The 25,437-nt window shown below is 36.1% G+C and overlaps 1 protein-coding gene across 4 annotated transcripts in view; it reads left to right on the forward strand.

Moving 5' to 3' along the window:
* Nucleotides 1–25,437, forward strand: part of LOC109113763 (kelch-like protein 29) — a 249,645-nt gene that overhangs the window by 107,244 nt on the left and 116,964 nt on the right. Inside the window, exon 1 of one of the 4 annotated variants that reach the window (XM_042747378.1) lies at nucleotides 2,999–3,019. The exons of the other annotated variants lie outside the window; for them this stretch is intronic. The gene's annotated coding sequence lies outside the window, so the exon portion shown is untranslated. Of the gene's footprint in view, nucleotides 1–2,998; nucleotides 3,020–25,437 lie in introns of those variants that run through there. 4 annotated transcript variants of the gene reach the window in all.

Genomic DNA, 25,437 nt, shown 5'->3' on the forward strand with positions numbered 1-25,437 from the left:
CATATATGTAGTATGGATTTGTTTATGTATATATATATATATATATATATATATATATATATATATATATATATATATATATATATATATATATATATATATATATATATATATATATGTATATAAATCTCACTGGATTATTACAAATAATGGTAAAATAAATGTTCACAATCAGTACTCATGGGATTTTATTTTATTAATTCTTTTTTTTTCCAGTGTATATTCAGTGAATACTGATTGTGATTGTGGTTAAATATACTATGTATGTTGTATATGATGACAAATATGGGGTCGAGAATGTAGATGAGACAATGCTATTAAAATTATATTAATCTCATTACACATGTGAATTGGCAGCAGATGTAGATAAATGAATTTTCACTATTACATTAGGATGGTCATTAGTGCAATAGTATAATGCTTATTATTTTCATCAGAGTGTAGAACTTGATATTTATGATTGATTATTTCAGTGCTTTCTAGCTGTGTCTCCAGTTATTTTTATCCTTTGAAGTTACACACAAACAGGGCTTCAACTCAGATGACATGACAACAGGAAACAAAATACACCATGGTGTTAACAGAATCTGTATTCTTTACATTAAGCTCATGTCAAATAGTGGGTGTACAGTAAATTTCACAGGTTAAATAGTGACAATGCTTATTCATTTTCATTCGATGTGTAGAACTTTTTTTCCAAGAGAGTTAGAATTTAAGATTGATTATTTCAGTGCTTTCTAGCTGTGTCTCCAGTTATTTTTATCCTTTGAAGTTACACACAAACAGGGCTTCAACTCAGATGACATGACAACAGGAAACAAAATATACCATTCTAATTGTGTTAACAGAATCTGTATTCTTTATTTCTGCAAATAAGCTCATGTCAAGTAGTGGGTGTACAGTAAATTTCACAGGTTAAATTTAGTGACAAGTGCTATATTCATTACCATGAATTGGTAATCTCATGGTTTGCATACTTTATTTATTTATTTATTTTTTTTAATTCAAGGTCTTCTATTTTCCCTTTATACATCTGACTTATAAAGTCACTTTAGTTATATCTTTTTCTTTTTTTCTTTTTTTAAATACTTTTTTGTGTTCATTCATTTGAGGACTTTTTTCAAACTTCATAATACAATGAATTGTGCTTTGACATATCATGTAAATAATGACTTTTTAATGGATTAACAGCAATAGTTGCACTATGACTATGGATTTGCTTCCTTTCATTCTTGAGCATGAATGAGGTCAGACTCACAATGTGCATACAAATTCATCCCAATAATGTTGAATGGAGTTCAGTGCTTTGGGCAGGTCAGTCAAGTATTTCTACACCAGTCTCAATAAGCCATATTAATATTCAACAGAGCCTTACTATCAGGTCCACACTAAGCAATATATACAGAACTGTTTACTTATTTATACAAAGGATTTCAGATTCTAGTTCAAGGTGACTTAGTCCAACATTTAAAAACAAGCCTTCTTTTGTTCTAATCCAATGCACTTTGTCTAGAGCACATGTCTAAGAACATGTCTTATGTTTAAAGGCATAGTTCATCCAAAAAGGAAAATTCAGTCATCGTTTACTCACTCTCCAAACTTGTATGAGTTGTATTTCTTCTTTTGAACACAATAGAAGAATTTTGGTTACCAAACAGTTGACGGTAGCCATTGACTTCTATATTATTTATTTCCATACTGTGGAAGTCAATGGCTACCATCAACTGTTCAGTTACCAACATTCTTCAAAATATCTTCTTTTCTGCTTAAACAGAAAAAAAAAATAAAACCCTCATAAAGGTTGGAAACAACTTGAGGGTGAGTAAATGGGTGAACTGTCCCTTTAAAGCCCAATAGTGCTTTCTAAAGACCATTTAACGGACTGTTAGTTTAAGCGATCTTGCCTGCGATTTGATTTTAAAAGCATGTCGTTTTGCACATCCCTGGTGTCTATTGGATTTTGCATCCTTCAGAACAGAATGAGTCATCCCAGCAGATGGAACCATTCTAAAATGTTGTATTTTCTTGCAAAACTACCCCATCCCCGTCAGCTTTTTGTCTTTTTTTTTTAAACAGTCGGTAGGGTCTCACCGATTTGGACGGTTACAATGAACAGAAGGTCAGAGCCTTAGGGGAGCGCGTGGGATGGACCTGCCCTGCTGAAGGCCTTACACGGTCATCTTGGATCCGAATCTGGAAACCTCTGTTCTTTATAAATAGCTCAGTGTGGACCTGACAGCGAGACTCCGTTGAAGAATGTTCCAGAGAGAGAGGGCCTCGAGGCGTTATGGGCATCAGATGTGTGGAAGATTCGTCGAAAACTCTGACAGTCTCACTGTGAAATCCGCGAGATTGATTTTTCAGTCCGATATGAAAGACAAAGCCCATCTGTGGTGTCGTAGAGACACTCCTCTGGCTCCAGAAAGAGACTGTGGAGGTTGTTTATGAACCTCTTGCACCTTGCCTACGAGAGAGACTGGCGGTAGCAAGCTGATTAGCATTTTTCAGCACCAAAAGACAAGCCTCTGTGCTGAGTGAGTTGCAAAAGTATTGCCCTAATAGTGTGTTTCTGGCAGAGTGTCTGGAAGACGAGTGTAGATCTTGTTCTTTTTTCCTCTGGCTGTGTTGTGGAACTGACAGTTCTAACAGTTGTAGAAATAAGAAATGTGGCGCATAAGCAGCATGTATGTCAGCCTTTTTCCTGTTCTCCACCCCTCCTTCTTTCACTCGTTCTGTCTCCGTTTGCAAATACCTTTCGTCCTGGGCCGTATGAGCGCTTCCTTGTTGAGGGTGCTTGTAGGAACTGCAGCCGGCCTGACCGTATGCATGCCTGTGTGAAATTGGTTTTTTCATCCATTGTTTCTGAGTGGCAGAGATGTAATGCCTGATAGTGTCGGTCTCTGGCACCAGCCGTCAGATCCCCATCCACTGGATCTGCAGAACCTTTGGGACTGTTGGCTAATGCATCTGCAGGAACATTTATTTCTGGTGATGGGATGCCACACATCCAGGTGTTAAGGTAAAGGCAACAAACTACTGCTGTGTGCTTTCACAGTGCTTTTATGTTAATTGGTAACGTGGATATTGATGGAACAGCAGGAAGGGTTTGAGGTAAATGTTTGGAAGCCAGGGTGGTATTCCATTTAGAATTGAGTTTAGAATGGAATGGTTTTTTAAGGTTACCCTAACCGAAAATCCAAACCGTATTCAGAAATGAAAACAAAAAAAACAAATAACGATTGCTAATGTTTGCCTGTTACATTACAATACTTGAAATTTAACTTACCATATAAACAGAGTTAGGAGAGATGACTGAGGACGATGGTGAATGATTTGGAGATTCTGAGCACCACTGACAAACATCTTATCTTGTAAAATGTGTGGTAAATACTGCCGCCCCATAGTATAAACAGATTATGTGCAATCGCGAATCTCAAAAGTGAAATTGAAACTGAAAAGCGGTTGTGCATTCAAAAGCAGTTTCAATGCCAGGCATAATAGCGGCTCCCTGATGCCCACAATTTATAATTACCCAATGAAAAAAATGCGAGAGAAAGTATTGAAATACATATTTTCCTCCAATCTCGTATTTATTCCCTTTAGGGGTTCCGTAGTACGTGTAATTTTCTCTCTGAGCATGGTATTGGGATGCGGCGGATTGCGGGGGTATGGGGGAGGGGGGAATCACGATGCCGGCTCAACATTTGATATCCATCAGCCATCAGCGATGAACGATGGCATCGTCTATCAACCCAACCCTAATGGATAGATAAGTAGATGGATGGATTGATGGATGATAGATAGGTGGGTGGATAGGGTAGAAGAATGGATGGATAGAGAGTAAATAGATAGCTGAGTGGACGGACAGTGGATGGATGGATGGATGGATGGATGGATGGATGGATGGATGGATGGATGGATGGATGGGTAGATGGTGTATAGGTGGACAGATAGATGGGTGGGTAAACGGATGGATAGATGGTGTATAGGTGGACAGATAGATGGGTGGGTAGACGGATGGATAGATGGTGTATAGGTGGACAGATAGATGGGTGGGTAAACGGATGGATAGATGGTGTATAGGTGGACAGATAGATGGGTGGGTAAACGATGGATAGATGGTGTATAGGTGGACAGATAGATGGATGGTAAACGGATGGATAGATGGTGTATAGGTGGACAGATAGATGGGTGGGTAAACGGATGGATAGATGGTGTATAGGTGGACAGATAGATGGGTGGGTAGACAGATGGATGGGTAGATGGATGGATGGATGGACATATATTGTATATGTATACAAAAATATAAAAAAAAACCTCTATATAAAAATAAAATGTGTGGATGGAGGGATAGACAAATAAATAGACAGATAATTGGATGGATGAATGTGTAGACAGATGGATAGATGGGTGGATAGGTAGATGAATGATGGAAGATAGAGGGATAAATATGTAGATGGATAGATAGATAGATGGATGGATGGATGGATGAATAGATAGATAGATAGATAGATAGATAGATAGATAGATAGATAGATAGATAGATAGATAGATAAGATGGATAGATAGATAGATAAGAAGGATAGATAAGATGGATAGATAAAAGATAGAGGGTTAAATAGGTAGATGGATAGATAAGTAGGTGAATGGACAGAAGAATAGGTAGACTGATGGATTGATGGGTGGATAGACAGACAGACAGACAGACAGACAGATAGATAGATAGATAGATAGATAGATAGATAGATAGATAGATAGATAGATAGATAGATAGATAGATAGATAGATAGATAGATAGATAGATTTTAATAAGTACATACAGGGTTAAAAACTGCTTTAAAAGGGTTAAAAATATTTTCCTTGTATTGCAAGCAGTGTATTATTTGTCTCGTAGTGAGAGTTTGTATGTAGGAGTGTGAGAATGTTCTGAATGACAATTACTATTCAGTGTTCATCTGTGAATTTGAGGTTACACTTGATCATGTTCCACCGCCTCTACCTGAAAAGGTCAGTGACTCGTTTGCCACAATTTAAAAAGGTCATTTTGAAGCGCAGGACCTCTTGAGAAGTGTACAGGGTGAGCTGTCTTTGAGCTGCGCTATATTGGACGTCTGGGAGAAATGCAGTGAGATCTTTTTCACTGACAGGTTCTTTGTAAGCAACACCATTACTGCAACCTCACGGATAGCCAGAGGTTCTCTTGCCAACAACTATAAAAATAACGGTCCACGGGGCCATTAATTTCACACAAAACTCTTTCTCCATTTTGCATGTTAGATTGAATTGCAACAGGATGTCCTTGGGGTCGTTTTTGAGTGTCAGGGAAGCATCCCTTATGAGTGGAAATTAGAGCAAAAGAAGTAAAAGTCATTCGAGGTCTCGTTCTGTTTCTGTGCTGAAGAATTTCTCTCATAGACTTCCACCTCAACCATATGATTTCTTTTCAATTTAACAGCCATCATACATGTCCGGAAATAGACCACATACAAGTCTGTCAAGTTCGGTGGGTGATTTTTCATTTTCAATGTCCTTAATTTCATAGAAAATCAAGTCGGCTTAAAACGCGATCCCAGTATGAGCCCACTGGAATCTGAAGCCTGCGTTTGGCAGATTTTGCATTCAATCACGATGATTCGGCTCGTCTGACGGATCCGCTGATGGAAGCCAAGGCCTTTCAAATCACCGTTTATTCAATCAAATTTCTGCCATTTCAAAAAAGAGCAGCAGGAGCTCTGTCCTGGTTCAAAAAGCCCAGTGTCCGAGTGCAGTCTTGCCAGGCTGTGGCGTCCTGCCATTTTGGTTCATTGGCAGAAAAAAAGCAAAGTCTCTCAGGTCATCCCACCTTGTCAAAATAAATAACTGGCATTTAAAAAGGTCCAGACAGTAAAAGTTGACATTCAGTGGACTATCTTCTTTAAGGTTAACTTAAAGGAAAGCAGATAACAGATTCAACCACGAATAAAATATTAATATCAGTCTTCAAAAGCTTAAGATTCAGAGCTAATGCATCTTACATTTCATGCAAAGGATCAGAGACACATATAGCAAAAATCATTGCCACACACACACATATATATGGTATTTCATATGTATAATATGCTAAATAAAAAGGTCAAAGTGTATTCATTTTAAATTTTTAGAAGCCCATTAATTTGCTTTTTTAACTGTGCATCATTATACAGTTTGTTGCATTGTATTTTTTGTTCTGCACAAAACATATCCATTGTTTACCCTCTAAGGGCTTTAGTTAAGCAAAGCCATTTGAAAATGAACATATCCATTAAGTATTTCATAAAATATATGAAATTGCAGTGTGAGGCTACGTGATCTCCATTTCATTTTGAAACAATAAGGTGCAGTGATTGAAGCGCCTTCACACAGGCTGATGGTGAATAATGCCGCTCCTCACCAGGCTTTGAATGATACCACGCTCATTTGTCTGCATTTCCAATTGGATGCATCTAATGGCAGCAGCAGTGCATTGTTAAAGTTTGTTTGGGGCCACTGTGCAGCGGAAGAAATCAATAACCAATTGACTGTGATTTCATAGCCTTTAATTTTGAAAGGTTCAAGGCAAGACTTTCATCCGTATTGTCCTTCCAAAGTATACAAAGAGACTGGCATTGTTTAATATAATACTGTGTTTGGAGTAAATATAATGGAAAAATATGCTGCACACGCAGATTGCTGTGGAAGTAGTCAGTTGCTGCACCAATATCACTATTATAAATAATAACTAAGAATCTTTATATATACTTATATAAACGTTTAAATTTATATAACTTACTAATATAACTTTAGTTTTATATCATTTATTTTATTTTTATTTAGTGCTTTTCACAATTCCATGCTGTTTCAGAGCAGCTTTACAGAAAACTATGCCTTAAGGTCTTAAAGTCCCCAGTGAGCAAGCAAAGGTGACAAAGATTCATTGGCCAACATGCTCTAAATGCTCCATTTCGGGTCCCTTCTCAACGTTGTGCTTCACTGGGAGTCTGGAATCATTATGACTGCTGTTTGCATTGGTAAAAGCATATGGTAGTTTATTAGACATTAAGCCTTCAATCAATACACTGTACTTTTGTCTTAACCGGAAGATGGTTTAAGATTGACCTAGTGTTTGCCTGGAAAGTGTGGAGCTGAAAAGTGCTCCAAACCCATCGAAAACCAACTATAGGGCCTAAAAATCTCCAACGACAACTGGGAGTGCTACATTTGCTACAAGTGTCTGCACTTCAGCGTCTGTATATTTATCACTGTTCGTCATACTTGCGAAATTGCAAAGTTTACACAATGTTTACAGTATGTTACACGCCATTTTAAATCATGGCGGGTGAGGGTGTTTTCGAACGCGTCTGGCCTATCAATGTCTACTTACGTCGTGGGTAGTACCAGTTCTGCACATTTAACTATCTATGAAACCTTTACATTTATATAAAAAAAAGGCAATTGTTCACTGAAAGGTTATTTGCGGAACCCAAACTAGTTCTTCTATCACTGCAGAAACCCCCTTTTAAAATATTTTTTTCTGCATGTACACCATGCATTTAGTTCGTTTTAAAAGTTTAGAGTTCTTGCACCGTAAAACAGTGCTGATCTTGGTCAGTTATGTTCATTTAGCACTTTCACTGGTTGGTGGAAGTTTGAGAAGTTGGCAGAAGGAACATGTTTTCATTAATAAGTGACATCCGTACTTCTCCTCTCTTGCCACCACTGTTACCGTAGCTCGTGTTTTCATCTCTTCTTTGCATATATGCTCCTCAACCTCTGTGAATTCTCAGGGGAAGCCAGATCGTGAGCTGTCATATTAATAAGAGACACATTAATAAAAAATAAGCTTTAAAATTCAAGGGAAGTTTGGGGACGACTCAATCATGGCAGTCCGTTGTGGTTTTCATTGAGTAGAGGAGCGACTCGCAGTCGTTCTTCTTCACAATCACGAATTCGCCAATTACGCCATATCCAAGCACTCGAAAGCAACTGCATCGCACCATCAGATCGCCGCAGGCTGCATGTGATAATCAAGAAGCATGTTTGCGATTCCCTGACACTATTGCACTATGGAATTGACGTACTGTATTTGCCCGATCTCTCACATGCATGCAACCCCTTCCATTCATCCAGTCCATTACCGCTAGCGTTAGTCGCAGTCATAAACATCAGCCAAGTTTATGAGTCATATCTCGCTTTTGTGCCTGTAGAAAAGCAAACAGCCCATAGACTCTCTAGGGGAGCTATTTGCGTGCCACTTTTCTCTGGCGTGAACCGCGCTCCACGAGCAAATGCTTCCCAGTGCCCCCTGTCTTTCTTATCAACGTTATCTACAAATGGAGCAGAGACGTTTGAAGGTCATAATGAAATTAGAAGTATTTCATCATGCCCTTGCGGAATGAGTAAAGCGCAAGAGATTGCAATAAATATTTTTGAACGAGGGCAGTGCCCCATCATTTCTTTCCACTCTGTGGGATATATTATCACTGTCATTTTTTCCCCCTACCTGTGCTGCTGGGAAGGTATTACGACATAGATTTTTATGATTCATCAGGGATTAAATCGATGCTGTTTGGGTACATGCACTCATATTTTAAGCTTCTGAGAAGTGTCATTAGGTTACTGGCATTACCATAAGAAAGCATTGTTGGAGAATGTCCTTGACGTTTACTCTTTCACTGTAAGATCACAAAAGCAAAGTTTGCAAGTAATGCCTAATAGAGATGCAAATATCCAGTTGAATGGGCGGACGTCTCTCTCGGATAGTGGCCTCTTGGCGCAAGTATCAGGATTAAAGCTTTCTGGTTTGTGTTTTTAGTAATTCTGGAGTTTTATTCGCTTTTACTATTGTAGCCAATCACCATTAGCAATATACACAACTGTGTAGCAATAGACACAACAGTTGCACTTTAAATTAGCATTTTAACTCTACACTGTGAATACATTACACAGGAGCTTTTTAATGGTATTGAAAGAAGGCTGCATTTATTTTATCAAATGCACAGTAATATTGTAAAAAAAATTATTTCAATTTAAAGTGATGCTTTCTATTTGAATAGATTTTAACATGTAATTTATTCCTGTGATGCAAAGCTGAGTTTTCAGCATCATTACTCCAGTCTTTAGTGTCACATGATCCTTCAGAAATCATTCCAATATGCTGATTTGCTCAAGAATCATTTTTTCATTAAAAGCAATGTTGAACACTACTGTGCTGCCTAATATTTTATTTTAATACAATACATTATAAATAACAAAAAAATAATCATCAACAACAATAAAATAAAATATTTTTTTTTGTAAGCATTTATTTAAAATATTTTTTTGTAACATGATATACACCTTTATTTTTTATTTAATGCATCTTTTCTATAAAAGTATTAATTAAAATAATAATAAATTAAACTATTATTAGTAATGTTTTAGGTATTTTCTAGGTTGTTGCTTACATAAATTATACAATTCCTCCTTAAGTTCAAGAATAAGGCATTTCTCTGCTAGTCTGTCAGGCAAAAATTGTGAGCATAGTCACTTAAGAATTGGAACATTTTGTTAATTTTGTATTTAATTACCTTTATACAGTATACGTTTATGGAAAAAGAAAGTAAATATACTGCTTTAGAAAAGAGCATAACGAATGCACTATTTACATATTAATGTAATGCTCTTTTATGTTTCCAAATCTGAGCCTAAGGTATTAGTTTATATCTTCTCATTCATTGTCTCATCTTTTGTGTTCTGAATCAACAGCCTCCAAGTTTCAATGTGTAATTATGACAAATACAGGGCTGAGAGAGAAATTTAATTAGTTCTGAACGACTGGCAGCTAATTATTAAAAGAGACAGCGTATTTTTATTAAGTATTTGTGTTCAACCCTTTTGTTAGAACAAGGTGTTCGTGTGACAATGGAACATTTAATTACATTTCTTTTGTCTTATTAAAAACTACTAACGAGTCAGAAACCTGGGCTGTTATTGCTACTATTATGAAGGGGCCGATATGAAATGTGTGGTCACTGTCTTCTCTCGGCAGAGCCAGTTCTGTTTCCATTTTTGCTCTCTTTTGTCTTCTAAAGAGTCTCTCACTTGCCGTGCCCTTCAAGAGGCAGGGTGAGGCATCATTACAAGGTAATATTTTCCCCGCTTTAGGCGCCGGCATTTTGATTTATTTCTTGTAAGAGAAAAATATTAATATTTATACACTGTGATGGGAGGGAAAACATTTAGGCAGTTGTTTTTATTCAGATCATTTAAATTTGTAATATGTAGGGTAAAAATACGAATAGAGCTCTGATGTGAGCTGCATATGCCGCTGGTAAATGAGATGTATGAACAGCGTGGTGGAAGGAGAAGCGCTTTTAGCAGCTGAACTTACAGAATTTTGGAAGGGAAGGCCTCGTCGAGCTTAATGGATGTTTTGAATCCTCTTTTGTTTTTGCACGTAGTGTTAATGTACACCAGTGTAAAGCAGTTACCTGTTTATTAAGAGAGAATGTGTTCAAACTGAGCAGGATTGTGTTGGCAAAACTGTGTTATTTTCGGAAAATTATGTTGACTGGTTTAGCGTGAGCAGTGTGTATTGTGAAAATGATGAGTATAGATGTTTTTAAAATGAACACTAAACCAAACGTCAAATGACAATAAAATTCAGCGAGTATATGAAACAGTGTTACTCACCAGTTGGTTGGTGACTTTTTTTTAAAATTATTATTAATTCTAGCAATGCCTAAAAATGCTTTATGGATTAGTGTTATTAATAAAACCCAAAAGATTTTGTAAATGGATTTTAAAAATGCAGCATGCACCAAACATCTTCCCAATCTGTTGTTTACAAAAGAGAAGCATTTAAAAAAGACGTTTCCCTGCGGTTTTCTGCCCAAATAAAAGCACGTTTTTTGCTTTCAAACGTTAAAACAGTGCTTTTATTTGGGCAGAAAACCGTGTATATATAAATATATATATTAGTATTGCAACTGTTGTTATATAAAATAATGATAATAATTAAAAAGAATATTATTTATTATATAAAATTAGAATTATAATGAAATACTTTACAGTTCAGTAATATTATAGTGATAATTATTTATTCTTTAATCATTATTTTTTATAAATAAAATAAAATAAATAAAAATTGCAATGTTAATAAATAAATATTGCAATTTCAATGCCCTTTTTTAAATAAACAATGCACCTACAGTTTCATAGCCAGTAAAAAATACTGTATATATATATATATTGCTGGTTAAACTAAAAAATAAAATAAATAATATATAATATAAAATAAAATAAAAACAAATATTATTATTGTAACAGACCACTAACACGGTCATATTACACACTTTTGTCCATTTTTATTTTAAGTTTCTTATGCAAAAACAGCTGCTGTTTATTTTTTACATCCATTTTCCACCATCACTTTGGTCTTTGCGATTTAAACAGGCTGTTATTGCTACTGTACCTTTGAGACGACATGTAAATGATTGTTATGATTGGCTAACGTCTGTGTCTGTGTACACACAGGCGGTCATATGGAAATGAGCTCATGATTGTGATGTCACCATTATGACTTCTGCTTAGTTTTTAGAAGAAAGTTTTGATTTTACATAATTTTCATAGTACAACAAGTTCTCAAAAGAGCAAGGAAAAGTTGTTTTCCATGATAAAATGTTTCAATAGATAAAACACTTATGTGAATGATCAGCTGTTCTCCTGCTCAGTCCTTCAGTGTGTGTGTTATTTCTATACAAACGTGCATTTAGAGAGACCATATGGCTACTTTATCACACACCAGAGTATGAATTCATCTCCCTACAGAGAGAAACCAGTAACCATGATAAATAACCTGCAGGGGAAAGTAATAAGAAGAAGAGTACAAATTGTAATATGAAGTAACGGCAATATAAGAGTACTACAAAAAACTAAATGGGTACAAACGGCCGCAGTGTTTTCTGCGATGGCCTTTTACTCGACGGCCCATAATTGGTTTGCAGCTGCATTCTAGTGCGATTGCTTCCTAATGGAGATGCATGCGGCCTCATGACGGGATACGGAGGACACAACCCTCGGAGAATAGCCTGTGAATCTATTCCTCCACCCGGACATTTGTAAGAATCATTAAGTGCGTTTAAATGAGGTTGTTAAAACTGATGAAATGAGGCAGCATATTTGAGAGTGGACGCAGAGACCATTTTTCAGCGTTACTCGATCGGGGCGATCATCCATCTTCTGCCACGGATGGCAAAAAGTCCCGCGACTGCAGCACTTGGGGGCAAATGTCAAAGAAACAAAATGCACGTAAGCAGGCCCATTATGTTGCAATAACAAAATGATGGAAATATTTGTTTCAATTACGTCGCTGCTGCCGCAAACGGGAACATGACGCTCGCTGAAAGGACATGATTTGGTTGCAGATGCATTTCAACAGTAAATTGTGAATTAGTTTCCTTTGTCAGCGGAGCATTTGATCAACATACAAAGCGCAGTCATTCGTTTCACAGTTCGGGAGGAAATTAAAAGTTTCTCCTTCGTCCTGCATCAGTGACCCTGGTGTAGCCCGAGGACGTGATAACCCTCGAGGGCCGCTCGATCGATGTGAGCTGGAACACTCAGCAGAGACCTGAAGTGACAGTGAGAAACTCAGAGTGGGACAGAAACACACACACACACACACACACACACAGTTGTGTTTCAATGTTTTATGAGGACATATATAATATAATATATACACACACACACACACACACACACACACACACACACACACACACACACACACACACACAGTTGTGTTTCAATGTTTTATGAGGACATATATAATATAATATATATACACACACACACACACACACACACACACACACACACACACACACACAGTTGTGTTTCAATGTTTTATGAGGACATATATAATATAATATATACACACACACACACACACACACACACACACACACAATTAAAATATTTATAAGAATAAGAATATTTTAAAATATCATATTTTAGTATTATAATAAAATTATTGTACAGTATTATATTTCACAATATATCTTTTTTGCTTTTTTGCTTTTTTGATAAATGGCCTCACTATGTGCGTGTTTATATATAAATTAAAACATTAACATTTTTACATGATTATTTAAATTTAATATATAATTATACTATAATTATTTAAATTAAATATATAATATATGGAATTTTGGATTGTAATTTATATATATATATATATATATATATATATATATATATATATATATATATATATATATATATATATATATATATATATATATATATATATATATATATATTTATCAGCCAAAATATGCATGGATTTATGCATTTTTCAGCCAAATAAATTCAGGGGATTTTTGTTCTATTATTGTGAATATCACATCTGTTTGTCATTGACTTTGAACACAGCTATTTTATTCATTTATTAATATGGCTGCTAGTGCTACAACTAGGACTGCTATTATTTTTGATCAGTTCAATTTTGTTTCTGCACACATCACTGCAAGGCTTCAATTATAGTGTGTCAACTGAAGTCATGGAATGTAACACACAAGTTGTATGGACTATACTTCTAATGGATTTTTTCTTCAGAATGACTATTTATGTCATTTTACTCATAACATGTCATTACAGCATCTCTGCTCATATGCAGCTCATTTCTATCCGCTCTTCTCTGATCTCAATCTTTACTCACCGAGCAGTTTTCAGGTATTACAAAAGCCTTTAATTACTCGCTCACTTAAATCAGATAAAGTGTATCTAGACTTAATTACTGTCAGTAAAGAGGTCAACTTGAATAATACAAACAATTAGCTTCAGCAGAGATGCCAGTGCACATTAAAAGGACCTCAGTTCCATTCATCAATATGCCAACGTGATCCATGAAGACGTTACACGTTTTGTTATTAAAGTGAAGTCTAGATCGTCAGACTGTGGTGTGCATAAAAACAGTGCTTTTTTATTGAGTAGAACAAACAGAATTCAGATGATTCAAGCAGTTTATAGCCACACTTTGAGGTTTGGGTTTTATTTTGTATAGATTAATCATCAATTAGTTTTGATGTTACTTTGATTTCATTAGTTATTTAGAATTTATGGTCATTGTTAATGGGAATATTACTAATTTTATGTTCTTTGTGGAGATCAGTTTGTTTATAAAGCAGAAACGGTCAGAGTTGAAGCTCAATGTTGACGCTACATCTTGGTTTTCATCTCGCTAATGCCTGCGGTGTGAAACGGCATCTTCATTTTGCTGATAGATAAGTGGATGCTAGTTAGAGGGGTATATTTGTAATTGATCTTTCTGACATCATTTTATTACTCCTGCACAACATCTCATGGGACTGAAACTCTCATTAGTGTGTGTATATGTGTGTGTGCGTGCGTGCGGAAAGGACAAAATAAAGCTTAAACAGCAGATGGGAACTGAACACCTGGCAAGTCTGTTAGAGCAGAGTTTGATCTTTGCAGTGTGTCCATCTGATATGTTTTAGCTCATCGCCTCTTCTAATGCATTGCTGGAAATTCAGCCGTTAGTTGTTTGGAAAATTAGAAACAACAAGAAAAAGTCTGTAAATGTTATACCACAGTGAATTTCAATCTCATTTTTGTAAGTGGATTTCTTTAATCTTCCTGTATGCTAGAGGCTAGGTTGATGAGGCTAGCAGAAAGCACTTTATTTCTCGGAAGATAACCCCGGGCCCAAAGAGGCCATGGCCATAGGAAACACTGGCACTAGTGATCTGGCTGCCAAAACCTACCTAGATATTTGTGAATATGCACGTTTTATATGATTTAAAAAGAATAAAAATTCTGCTTATTCACATTGGGGAAAATGCAAAAAAAATAAAATAAATAAATAAATGAATAAATGTATATATATATAGTAATAATAATAAAATACAATTAATTAGTTAATTAATTATGCAAAAAAGAGATTACTAATTCTTTTTAAAAAATTAATGGAATAATAAATGAAGAAATAAAAGTACTACATTGAAAAATTGTGTACATGCAAAATGCACAAAATACTGCAATGATAGCAGAAATTTGAGTTATTTTAAGTTATTCTAATAAAAAGAATTTAATTTGGGGGTATTAAAATGAACATAAAAACTGCTGTAGAAAAAATAAATCATTTATAATCATTGATAATAATATGTATAGTAGTAAAGGACTTTTTTAAAGGACGTGACGTGTGGCCAAGTATGGTGTGCTCTGCATTAAACCCATCCAAGCACACACACACACACAGTGAACAAACATGCACACACACACCCAGAGCAGTGGCAGCTAAAGGCCCCAATATACTTCAAACGAAATCAAAGACGAACTGATACGACGTCATTTCGAACAAAATCAGGCCAAAACGAAGTTCGTTTTGAGTTTGTTTTGGCAGTTCAAAACGGCTCACCAAAGTGAACATTCTGGGGGAGTTCGTTTCGGCTCCTAAAAACCTCTGAGTTTCTATTGGTCCGTGGCAGTTACGCAGTCGGTGGGTGTGTTCTGAAACTCCACCTTCTTTGACATGCAATTTTTTTTTTCCGGTTCGTTCCTCATTCTGCGGAGGTCATTAATGAGAGCAACATCTCCTGAATACACTGGAGTTTTGAATAGCTGAGATGCACAAATATATCCGCACCTGTACGATCACTCATGGACAGACTTTAAAGATGTAGAGACAGTATTTCAGTCCTAGAAAGAAATCGCAACGAAGCTTGTTATGTTATGCAAAAAGTGAAGCAGAGAAACATCCGAGACAAGTTTTCCAAAGCCATGAAAAGAATGAAAGGAAAGAGTAAAGATATAAGGTAGCAAGTACCAAATACATGTTTCAAATAAATGTTACACCATACTGCTGCTGTTGTTCTTTCAATAAGCAAATTTAAAGGGTATACAGTAAATTAAATCCCAAACGAATATACAATAAACCTTTGTTTTTATCAAAACAATTTATCCATTTTAATAAAATGAATGAACACTAATAAAATAAAGCAAAAAACATTTTTTTCCCACATCACGCTAAAGTTTTCAGACTATGAGTCATTCACACTTCCCATAAAGGACTGATTATGGAATAGTTCTTTTGTATTGCAAACATGACATTTGACTCTGAATTGCTGCTAAACATTATTCTTTTGTCTATAATATTCTGACCATTGGGTCCCGTCTCACACCTAGATTGCCTACACTTCTTCATTTCATCGTTGTTTCGTTTAGGGGATACACGCGAGCGTTGTGACACATGTTTACATTAATCTAGAGAGAGCCCTGGATATTCACACCCCCCACCTACAATCCCTGCCGGACCTTAGACTCGAACCTGCGACCTTCGTGTTACAAGTCCAACTCTCTATCCATTAGGTCACGACTGCCCCCAATAGGTAGGTGCTTATTCACTGTGGGTTGTAAAAGAGACTACTCATTTAGTCCCAGTCCATTCTGTACATGAGTCACATGATGTCTCTGCTTAGATCAGCATCTATTAAGGGTGGAATGGATGTAAACTGCAGAACACAGCTAATGTGAGGAATACAAACACTAATGCAGGTGAGTGCAGGGGTGATCTGAGGACCAGCACATTACAGCTCTCCCAGATCATTCCCACACAGCACTTTCAAAATGGGAGAGCATGAGACATGCTGAACAAAAGCAAGAGAAGATGAAATTCCTCATGGAGATGCAGTCCAAAAACTGCAGCAAATTTCAATTGTGAGTGTGAAAAATGAGTGTAATGTGTGTCACACAATATTGGTTGGACGAGCAGAGCTGGAATAGAGTACAACTGAGTTTGAAGTGAAAGATTGTCCAAAAGATATTTACTTTTTGTTTTTTGTTTTTGGCTAAATATTGTAGTAGGTAAATCATAAATTAATTTATGTAAATTAATTAAAAAAATGAGTCTGAAAGACTGAACATGAAACGAAACACTTCTAGAGAAAACAGACATTTATTTGCACTCATCTTTTCGACTTGACTCTTATAATTGTCACACTTCGAGGAACGAGAAAACCAGGAATGCATGGAACAATCTTCTTTTAATTCAATAATCCACAGGAATACACGGGGCAGACAGGAGCACAGGAAACACAAAGGTTGTCTATAGACAATAATCTATAGACTATAGTTTATATTTGCACTTGTGTAGCATAGAAATATCAGAAATTAAGATCTATTAAAAAAGCCAACATTTTTGGATCCCTAAAAGAATAAAAGTGAAAATCAACAAATGCACTTAGATATTTACATAAGTGTTTTGGCAAACAAATCTTTTAATTGATAAATTCTAAATAATTTATATGAAATAATTAAATGAAATTAATTAATTAATAAGAATATAACACTGATAAATTGTGTACTTTAAAAATGTGCAAAAATGAATAATACTGAAATTATAGCATGAATTTGAATAATAAAAATCATAAGTTAATGTAAAAATTTGGATCATTTAAAATAGACAATTTAATAATGCTGAAATTATAGCATAAATTTACATGACAAAAGTCAAACAGTTAAAAAATATTGTAATTTAAGACTATTAAATATTAAGCATTAAACTGAACAGAAAAAAACACTGCTACACATTTGCTTTTGACTTGCTTTTGACTTTTAACTCAAAATCCCATTTTGTCCCATTTTATAATCTATGCTTGATAGTTTATATATGCGTTTGTGTAGCTTAGCCATGTCAGCAACTGATATCTATTGATAACCTAATAATCTAAAAATAAAGAAATAAATAAAAATTGGGTCTTCAAGAAGATTAAAATAAAAATTGACAAATACAGTTAGATATTTACATTTTTTAATGAAAATGTGTGTGGTTCCCTTGCAAAATGTGTGCCATGATGCTGGTGTATTGCGAATGGCTGCCAAGGCACTGCTGTGCAGTTGCTGTGTTGTTCAGAATTGCTTTGTGGTTGCTAAGGTGTTTTGGGCAGTTGCTAGGGCATTGCTGACTGGCTTTGATATTAGCATCTCATATATCACAGCACTCTTTGTGAGGGTCAGCAGAAGCACAGTGTGATACTCTCAGAAAAACAAAAGTCAGACAGAAGCACATTTACGCCGCGTGTCTTGAGGGTGAATGAAGCATCAGGTGCTTGTTGTGAGCGTGAATAAGCCCACGTCTCACGCTGCTGTTTCTTTATGGTGTTGTGTGATTTTTCTCAGTGATTGGCAGTCGTGTGGTTCAGGCTGGAGCAGCCAGCTGATGTTTGACAGTCTGCTGGGGTTCCTCCTCCATTTAATGACCCGATTTCCTGCCGATGTGCCTGCATTGACAAAGCCGCGGCCGGGACAGAATCAGGCTATTTCTGCCCACTGGTAATTGGATGGAAAAAGCGAAGAGGTTCCTGAGGAAAATGACATCATCATTCTGTGGAGGTGTGGAGTGTTATTCTGGGTGCCGGTCAACATCATTTAGATGCACCTGTTTGCCACGGTCAGCTTTTCTTTCTTTAAATAAATTCACAGCCCAAGGCGGTGCGGACCGACTACCACGATCCAAAAATAGATGGAAGTGTAATATTTTATTGTGCCTTTGAGTGTGTTTAGTTTCCCCCCACCAAAGTGGAGAAATTATGTGGAAGAAAATTTTATGTAATTAAAAGACATAGCAAATTGTAACGAACATTTCCACCATTATTGCTGAGATTTATTAAAAATAAATAAATAAAATAAAAATGATTAAACACTATTGCAGGCAGGGCATGTTGTCACAGTATATAATGGGTAGGTTTTCACAATGGAATATGTTATTATTAAGTGACATTTTAAACATTTAACATTTATTTTCAATTTGAAATTATGAAACTAAATGCAAGTAAAAATGCAAAAAAAATGCAAAAAAAAAAAAAAAAAAAAAAAACTTAACAAACACACACATATAAATGATATATATAAATTAATAAAATAAGTGTAGAAAGTTACAATATAGAAAGCATGTGACCACCTAGTAAAAGTGTCACAATTTTTGCATGTTTTTTATTGTTCATTTAAAATAAACAAATAAAATAAAATAATACTGTATACTTTATTATTTAATAAGCTATAATGTAATTTATTATTAATTATAGCATAAATTTGAATAATAAAATTCATTAAAATCATTCTGATTAAAATTTTAAGTATTGTAATGAACTTAAAAATCTAGTTTCTAAAATATATCCCTTGTGACATCTAGCCCTGTGTCCCCAACAGTCTGTAGCCTGTAGCTTATATATGCGTGTGTATGGGATAGGAATATCAGCAATTCATATCTACTTAAAAAGAATCACAATTGTCCATCTGTTGTCCTGTATGTGCCGAGTCCTCCAGCCTCAGTGCTATTGTAATGTCACAGTGTATGAAGTTCATCTTCTGTCAGTCTGTGACGTTCTCCCTGTGGTCTTTTTGTTGACAAGTGACCGATATTTTGTGACCAAACGAGTGTCCATCAATGGCATTTATAGGAACCAGCATGAGGCATCTCACTCACTCTGGTTTGTTCTTGTGACTCCACTTCACGTAAAGGGGACAGGCACAGTTACATGTCATATTAGCAAGATTTTTAATGCTGAATGTCTGTCACAAAACTTCAGAGCGATCGTAGAGATGAAATGACTCTGAATGAGTCTCAATTTAATTTGAATCAGCTCTGTGAGTCAGGAGTCCATTGTGATCATGTGTGACTCAAATTCTAAAGGCTCACAATGTCTCGCTTTCCCTGAAATATTTTTAGGTGTCAAAGACATTTTTAAACAGTAGACAGCAAAATTATGCTACCTAGTAAAATTCCTCATTTGATCAAAATATAAGGCAGCGTTGTATGAGACAGTCTCAGAATGCATTGCAGTGAGATCAGTGTAGAATTTGCATCCAAGATTGTGATTAAGTTCATTTTGATTTAGTAATATCTGCATAAATTTGCAGTACATACAATATGGATAAATGTAATGAATTGTGCTTATTAGAGTATGCCAGAGACTGTTGGAATAAGATCATTAGTTTGTTTTTCTAACAGATACACTCTTGTGCTGTTTTTGCTGCAGTTGAACTTAATGCGTTTTGTTGTGTTGCAAGACATGAACATTAGTGGAGCTGCTGTGCATGTGGTGCACTTCAAATCAGTCATTTATGAGCTTCCATTTTGTTTAAGATGCCCATATTCATACTGACAGCGAGAAAGCAACTTGATGTCATTTATTTTTTTTTCAATGAGAGTTGGTGATTTGAGGCTACAGAGACCCTGAGCATAATGTATCTTAATGCAGATGAGCAGTGATCTGATGCAGTGACTGCTAATAGTGACCAACATTTTATTTCACTTACCACGGTTCTAGAAGGAATTTTCCACTCATTTTCTCATTTGTCTTGGTCAGGTTGAAGCAAGGTTATTGTGTACTTATGACTATATATAAGTCATTATACTTATAAGACATTGAACTACAGTTCTGTGAAGAATTGCACGTGACATGGTCGAATTGAAAAACAATGGCACAGTATGATATAAAACTATTGACCTATGTTATCAGTGTAAAATAAATATATATTTTATTTTTTTATTTTTTATTATTATTTTTTATGAATTTATTTATAAGTTATAGCTCATATACATTTTGTGGAAAGTAATTAATGCTTCATGCTAATACTAATACTAATATTTCAGCAAGGTTGCTTTAAAATGTATATTATTACAAAAGGTGGATGTTTAATTTTTTCAAGTTTTGTATTTATCAAATATTCATGAAAAAAAATATTATTAAGCAGCACAACTGCTTTCAACATGGATAATAAGAATGTTTTTGAATCAGTATATTAGAATGATTTCTGAAGGATCATGTTTCAGCATAATGAAAATATGCTAAACTAGAAAACACTTATTTTAATTTTTAATAATATTTAACAATGTTAACATTTTAATAGTTTTTTTTGCAGCTTTAGTGAATAATTATATAATTACATGCAGAATTATGTGCAGAAGCATTGTCTTCACTTAACAGCCTAAGCACATATCTGCAAATCAGTCTTGAAAGGTTTATATATTAACAGTAAAAATCAGTGTCTGTATGATGTACATGAGTGTGATTTTTACTGTTCAGTATAAGAGAGTGAAGACAGTGAAGCTCATGTGATCTGTCTTTTCATACAGAAACATCTACAGTGACTTCCAGTGATTTTTTTTTTCTTATTTCCCAGCAGTATTCCATCAGTTCTCAAAGAATGCTGGGAATTCTTTTAAGTCTGATAACAGGTGAACCTTGGCAAGCCGCATTTGAGAGTTAAAACCATTCTTACCGAGCACTTACATTTCACGCTTGAGATCCGACATATGAAAGTGTATAGCAGCTCAGCTAAATATGTCGGAACAGGTCTGACAGATCTGAATTCCAATGTCACACACATTTTCCACTTTGCCCTTTTCCTAGGTGCTTGCACTCCGCTCAGCATTAATGGTACCGCTTCATGTGATTCAGCTCTTTAAAAGGTCTTGTCCAGAACAAATTGCATGCACATTTTGACCATTGTTTACAAGTGTTTACAATGAAAAAGGGGGTCATCAAGATGCCTTTTCTGTGGCTCTTTGGGTCAAAATGGCAGTTCTGTTCTGTGAATCAGAGCCGCCAGTCTCGGGCCAAGTGAAAATAGCATGTCAAAGAAGATGATGTGACGCCTGATGATGGATAGAGCCTTCTTCTTTCTTTCTCTCTCTCTCTCCTCTGCCCCCGACTGTGCCGTTACATTCTCCTTGGCCAGAACATGTTGGAAAAAGAAGATGAAATAAAATCCAAAACCCATTTCAACCCCGGTTTGGGTTTGCCAGCACCATATCCCCCCTCTCTGTGTGATCCCTGCAGTCAGGAATTAGTGGAGAGTATTGTTTGTGGCAGGCAGAATCAGTGAACAGGTGGTGTTATTGAAATGTTGATTTTGATTGAATTTGAATGTTCACTGACATTCGCTCGAAATGACTTGGACTGTGAGAACATCACAAAGATGCTTCTTGCACTGAACAGGACCAAATCATATGATCAATTTGGTTTTAAAAGTTACATAAATGAAAACATCATATGCATAGCAACACCCTGATAACCACACAGAAGACATCCAAGCATTGTGGATGTGAGTTTATGCACATGTTCTATAATAAATAAAAAATTGGGGAAGCACAATACTAAATTTCTACTAACTAAAAATTATTCTGAATGATATTTGCTGATGACGATACCAAAAGTTTGGGTAAAATCTCACCCAACTAATCCTGTAAACAATGCAGGGAACCCTCTCATTTGGTAAATAATATTGAAGGTTAAAATTAACAACAAGAGTATTATATTCGATGCTGTTTATTTGTAGATATAATAATCACACTCTTTCAAAATAAATAAATAAATAAATATATTGCATCCAAAATCAAAGTTTTTGTTTACGTAATATGTGTGTGTACTGTGAGCATATATTTCGAAAATATTTACATGTATTTACATGTATTTATTTCTATTAATATAATTTATATTATATGTACATAAATATTTACAGTACACACACATATATTATGTAAACAAAAACTTGTTGCGATTAAACGTTTGACAGCACTATATATATATATATTATATATTATATATAGATATATATATATATATATATATATATATATATATATATGGCATGTGTATAGTTGTACACACACACACAACTCATTTGCTCATTAGTAGTTTTCATTATAAACCTGTCTTAAGACAAATATAACACAACAAACATAAATAAAATAAACAGTAAATAAGCTCCCTCTAGTGGTTTTATAGCTAACTAATGGACTCTTAACACTGGATAACACTCCTAAGGTAAATGCAATGTAACATTGTTCACAAGCTGTTTTAGTTGACGTTTTTCTTTCATTTGAAAGACCGATTGAGTGATTATTTGAGACATGATACATTTCAATATGTTGTACAGTATCTTTCAACATATCTTCTCATGTTCATTCATGTTTATTTCACGCTATAACTTAAAGTGAAGAGATTCAATTCACCACCGCACTAAATGAAATGAAAACATCAAACCGACCCGCCACACCAAAGAAATCAAAAAAAGCCAAAATGGCATGTATTGTTTGGATTTTGTAGTAAAATGCAAAGGGTTTGAAAGCTGAGACTTTCTGTCTTATCAGATGTAACAAAGCACAAAGTCCTTTGCGATTATTGCATGGGAAGCGGCTACAAATAATGTTTGATGAAGGGAAAGCACCAGATCTGGCAACCCTAGTCTCTGGCTTGAATTACAGGTGATTTATAGTGTCAAAAAGTCTTGAATTAAATGCACATCAATAATTTTATTACTTAAAAAACATCAAAAAATAAAAAAAAAAACACCCCCTACACATCACTTTCTTCATTCAAGTTGCTGTCTGACACATTTTCCCACCCCCTTTTGATTGACAGGATATAATCAGCTCTGATCATCGGCTGTTTTAAACAATCAGCTAGTGCAGATAATTGCTTTTAAAAAAATTTTTTTGCTTGTTGTAAATGTGCTGGAAGGCTTTTGTGTTTGGTTGTTATGGGAGCTGATGCAGCAGTGCTGTTAATGGAGTGTAGAGCAGCTCGGGCATTTATAATCGGGGGAACGTGTTAATGGAGTGTAGAGCAGCTTTTTAATGTCTCAATGTCAACTCCCTTATACTGGTAAGAACCAGAGTGATTAACATTTTATTACTGCCCTGTTGCTGACCTGGTACCCTCTTTCTGTCTAAATCGCGCTTTAATTCACTCAAGTTTTTTCCTCTCTTCCCTCTGACCCCTCCTACCCCTCTCTCCCCTCTCAGACACACAAAAAAAAAAAAAAAAAAAAACTCCACACACTCAGCTTCGGTCCCATTCTTGCAGCATTCCTATATGTCAGTCAGATAACATGTTCTCCGCCTCGGCCTGAGTCACTCGCCCACCTCTCTCTGGACTGGCCCATCTCCCCACCAGCTCTCCCAGCAGGAGCAGATGTTTCCCACATGCCCGAACAATCCCCCCACCAACTCACTCACTCCCACAAATCACCGCACCTTCCAATCTCCCCACCAAATCCCAACAGACTGCAGGAGATCAGCAGATGGGCGGAGATGGCGGACCATGGACTGTGGCGACGGGTGGCGGGCCATGCTGTGCTGTGGAGCGGTTTGTGGACGGCAATCTTGTGCGTGGCGCTGGGATGGCGGCCCATCTATCGGGAGACCAGCGCAGGTTGGTGGTCGAACGTATCCATTGAGCACGATGGCGGACGGCAGCGGCCCTGATCGGGATACGTACTCCGGGCTTGAGTATAGGCTGACGCCTCTCCAGCCCCTGCATCCTCCATTGATGTACGTCGGGTAACAGCGTTGAGTCAACCATCTGTATGCCAACAAAGATTCGTCCCAATGTGCACTGGTGCTGGGCTCGTTATAACCCATGCTTGGTGCCCGCCTGCGGTCATCTTGTGCCTGTGGCGAATGGCGGCCATTGTGCTGTGGGGCTGATGAACTGGAGGCCATATTGCGCTGTGCCACCCACCCTGCACTTTGCGGCCCCTTGTGACGAAGGTGGTGGTTAAGTCGGCCAATCTGGTGCTGTACGCTGGGCTTGGCGGCCATCTTCTTGGACACAGGTTTGGTCGAAGGTCCCAGAGCACGAGGGAACCGGTAATTGGGTAACCAAAAGTTACTGGCCCAGCCCCTTCATCTCCCATGAGGGAACCGATTCCAGACAGTTGTTAAAAAAGTCCTTCACCGCTGGGATCTTATAAACCATCCGCCGCCATGGCATGCGCCAGGCAACCCACCCACTCCCCTTTGACGAGTCCGAATCTCCCTCGTCACGGGGAACCGACGAAATACAACACAAACAGGTAGATCCAATTGCAGTAGTTATGTTGTATTAGGATCATCCAAATCTCTATGGTCAGCCAGGCCAAGGTCACACAATCCAGTTAAAGCAGCATGGCCATGTGTTCTGAGCCTGTAAAACATTGTGTGACTGATCTCGCTCACCTGCTTACATGCTTCATGGCCATGTGTTCTGAGCCTGTAAAACATTGTGTGACTGATCTCGCTCACCTGCTTACAGTACAGCAGTGAGAGAACTTTATTTTCCTTTTTCATACAGGAAATAATATATATTTTTAATATATTTATATTATAATATATTTTGTAATATATTTGTATTTAATATTTTGTAATATATTTGTAATATATATATATATATATATATATATATTATATATATATATATATATATATATCTATATATATATATACACACATCTAAAATCATATTTTATTTTAACCATGAACCTTTTTTTCCAAAGGATTCTTTTAGAAATAGAAAGTTTAAAAGAGCATAATTTCTTTGAAATAGAAATCTTTTGTTACAGAAATGTCAACACAATTCATATATATTAAAAAAAATTAATGAGACATCAGCATAC

The sequence above is a fragment of the Cyprinus carpio genome, chromosome B20, assembly GCF_018340385.1.
Source record: "Cyprinus carpio isolate SPL01 chromosome B20, ASM1834038v1, whole genome shotgun sequence".
NCBI lineage: Eukaryota > Metazoa > Chordata > Actinopteri > Cypriniformes > Cyprinidae > Cyprinus > Cyprinus carpio.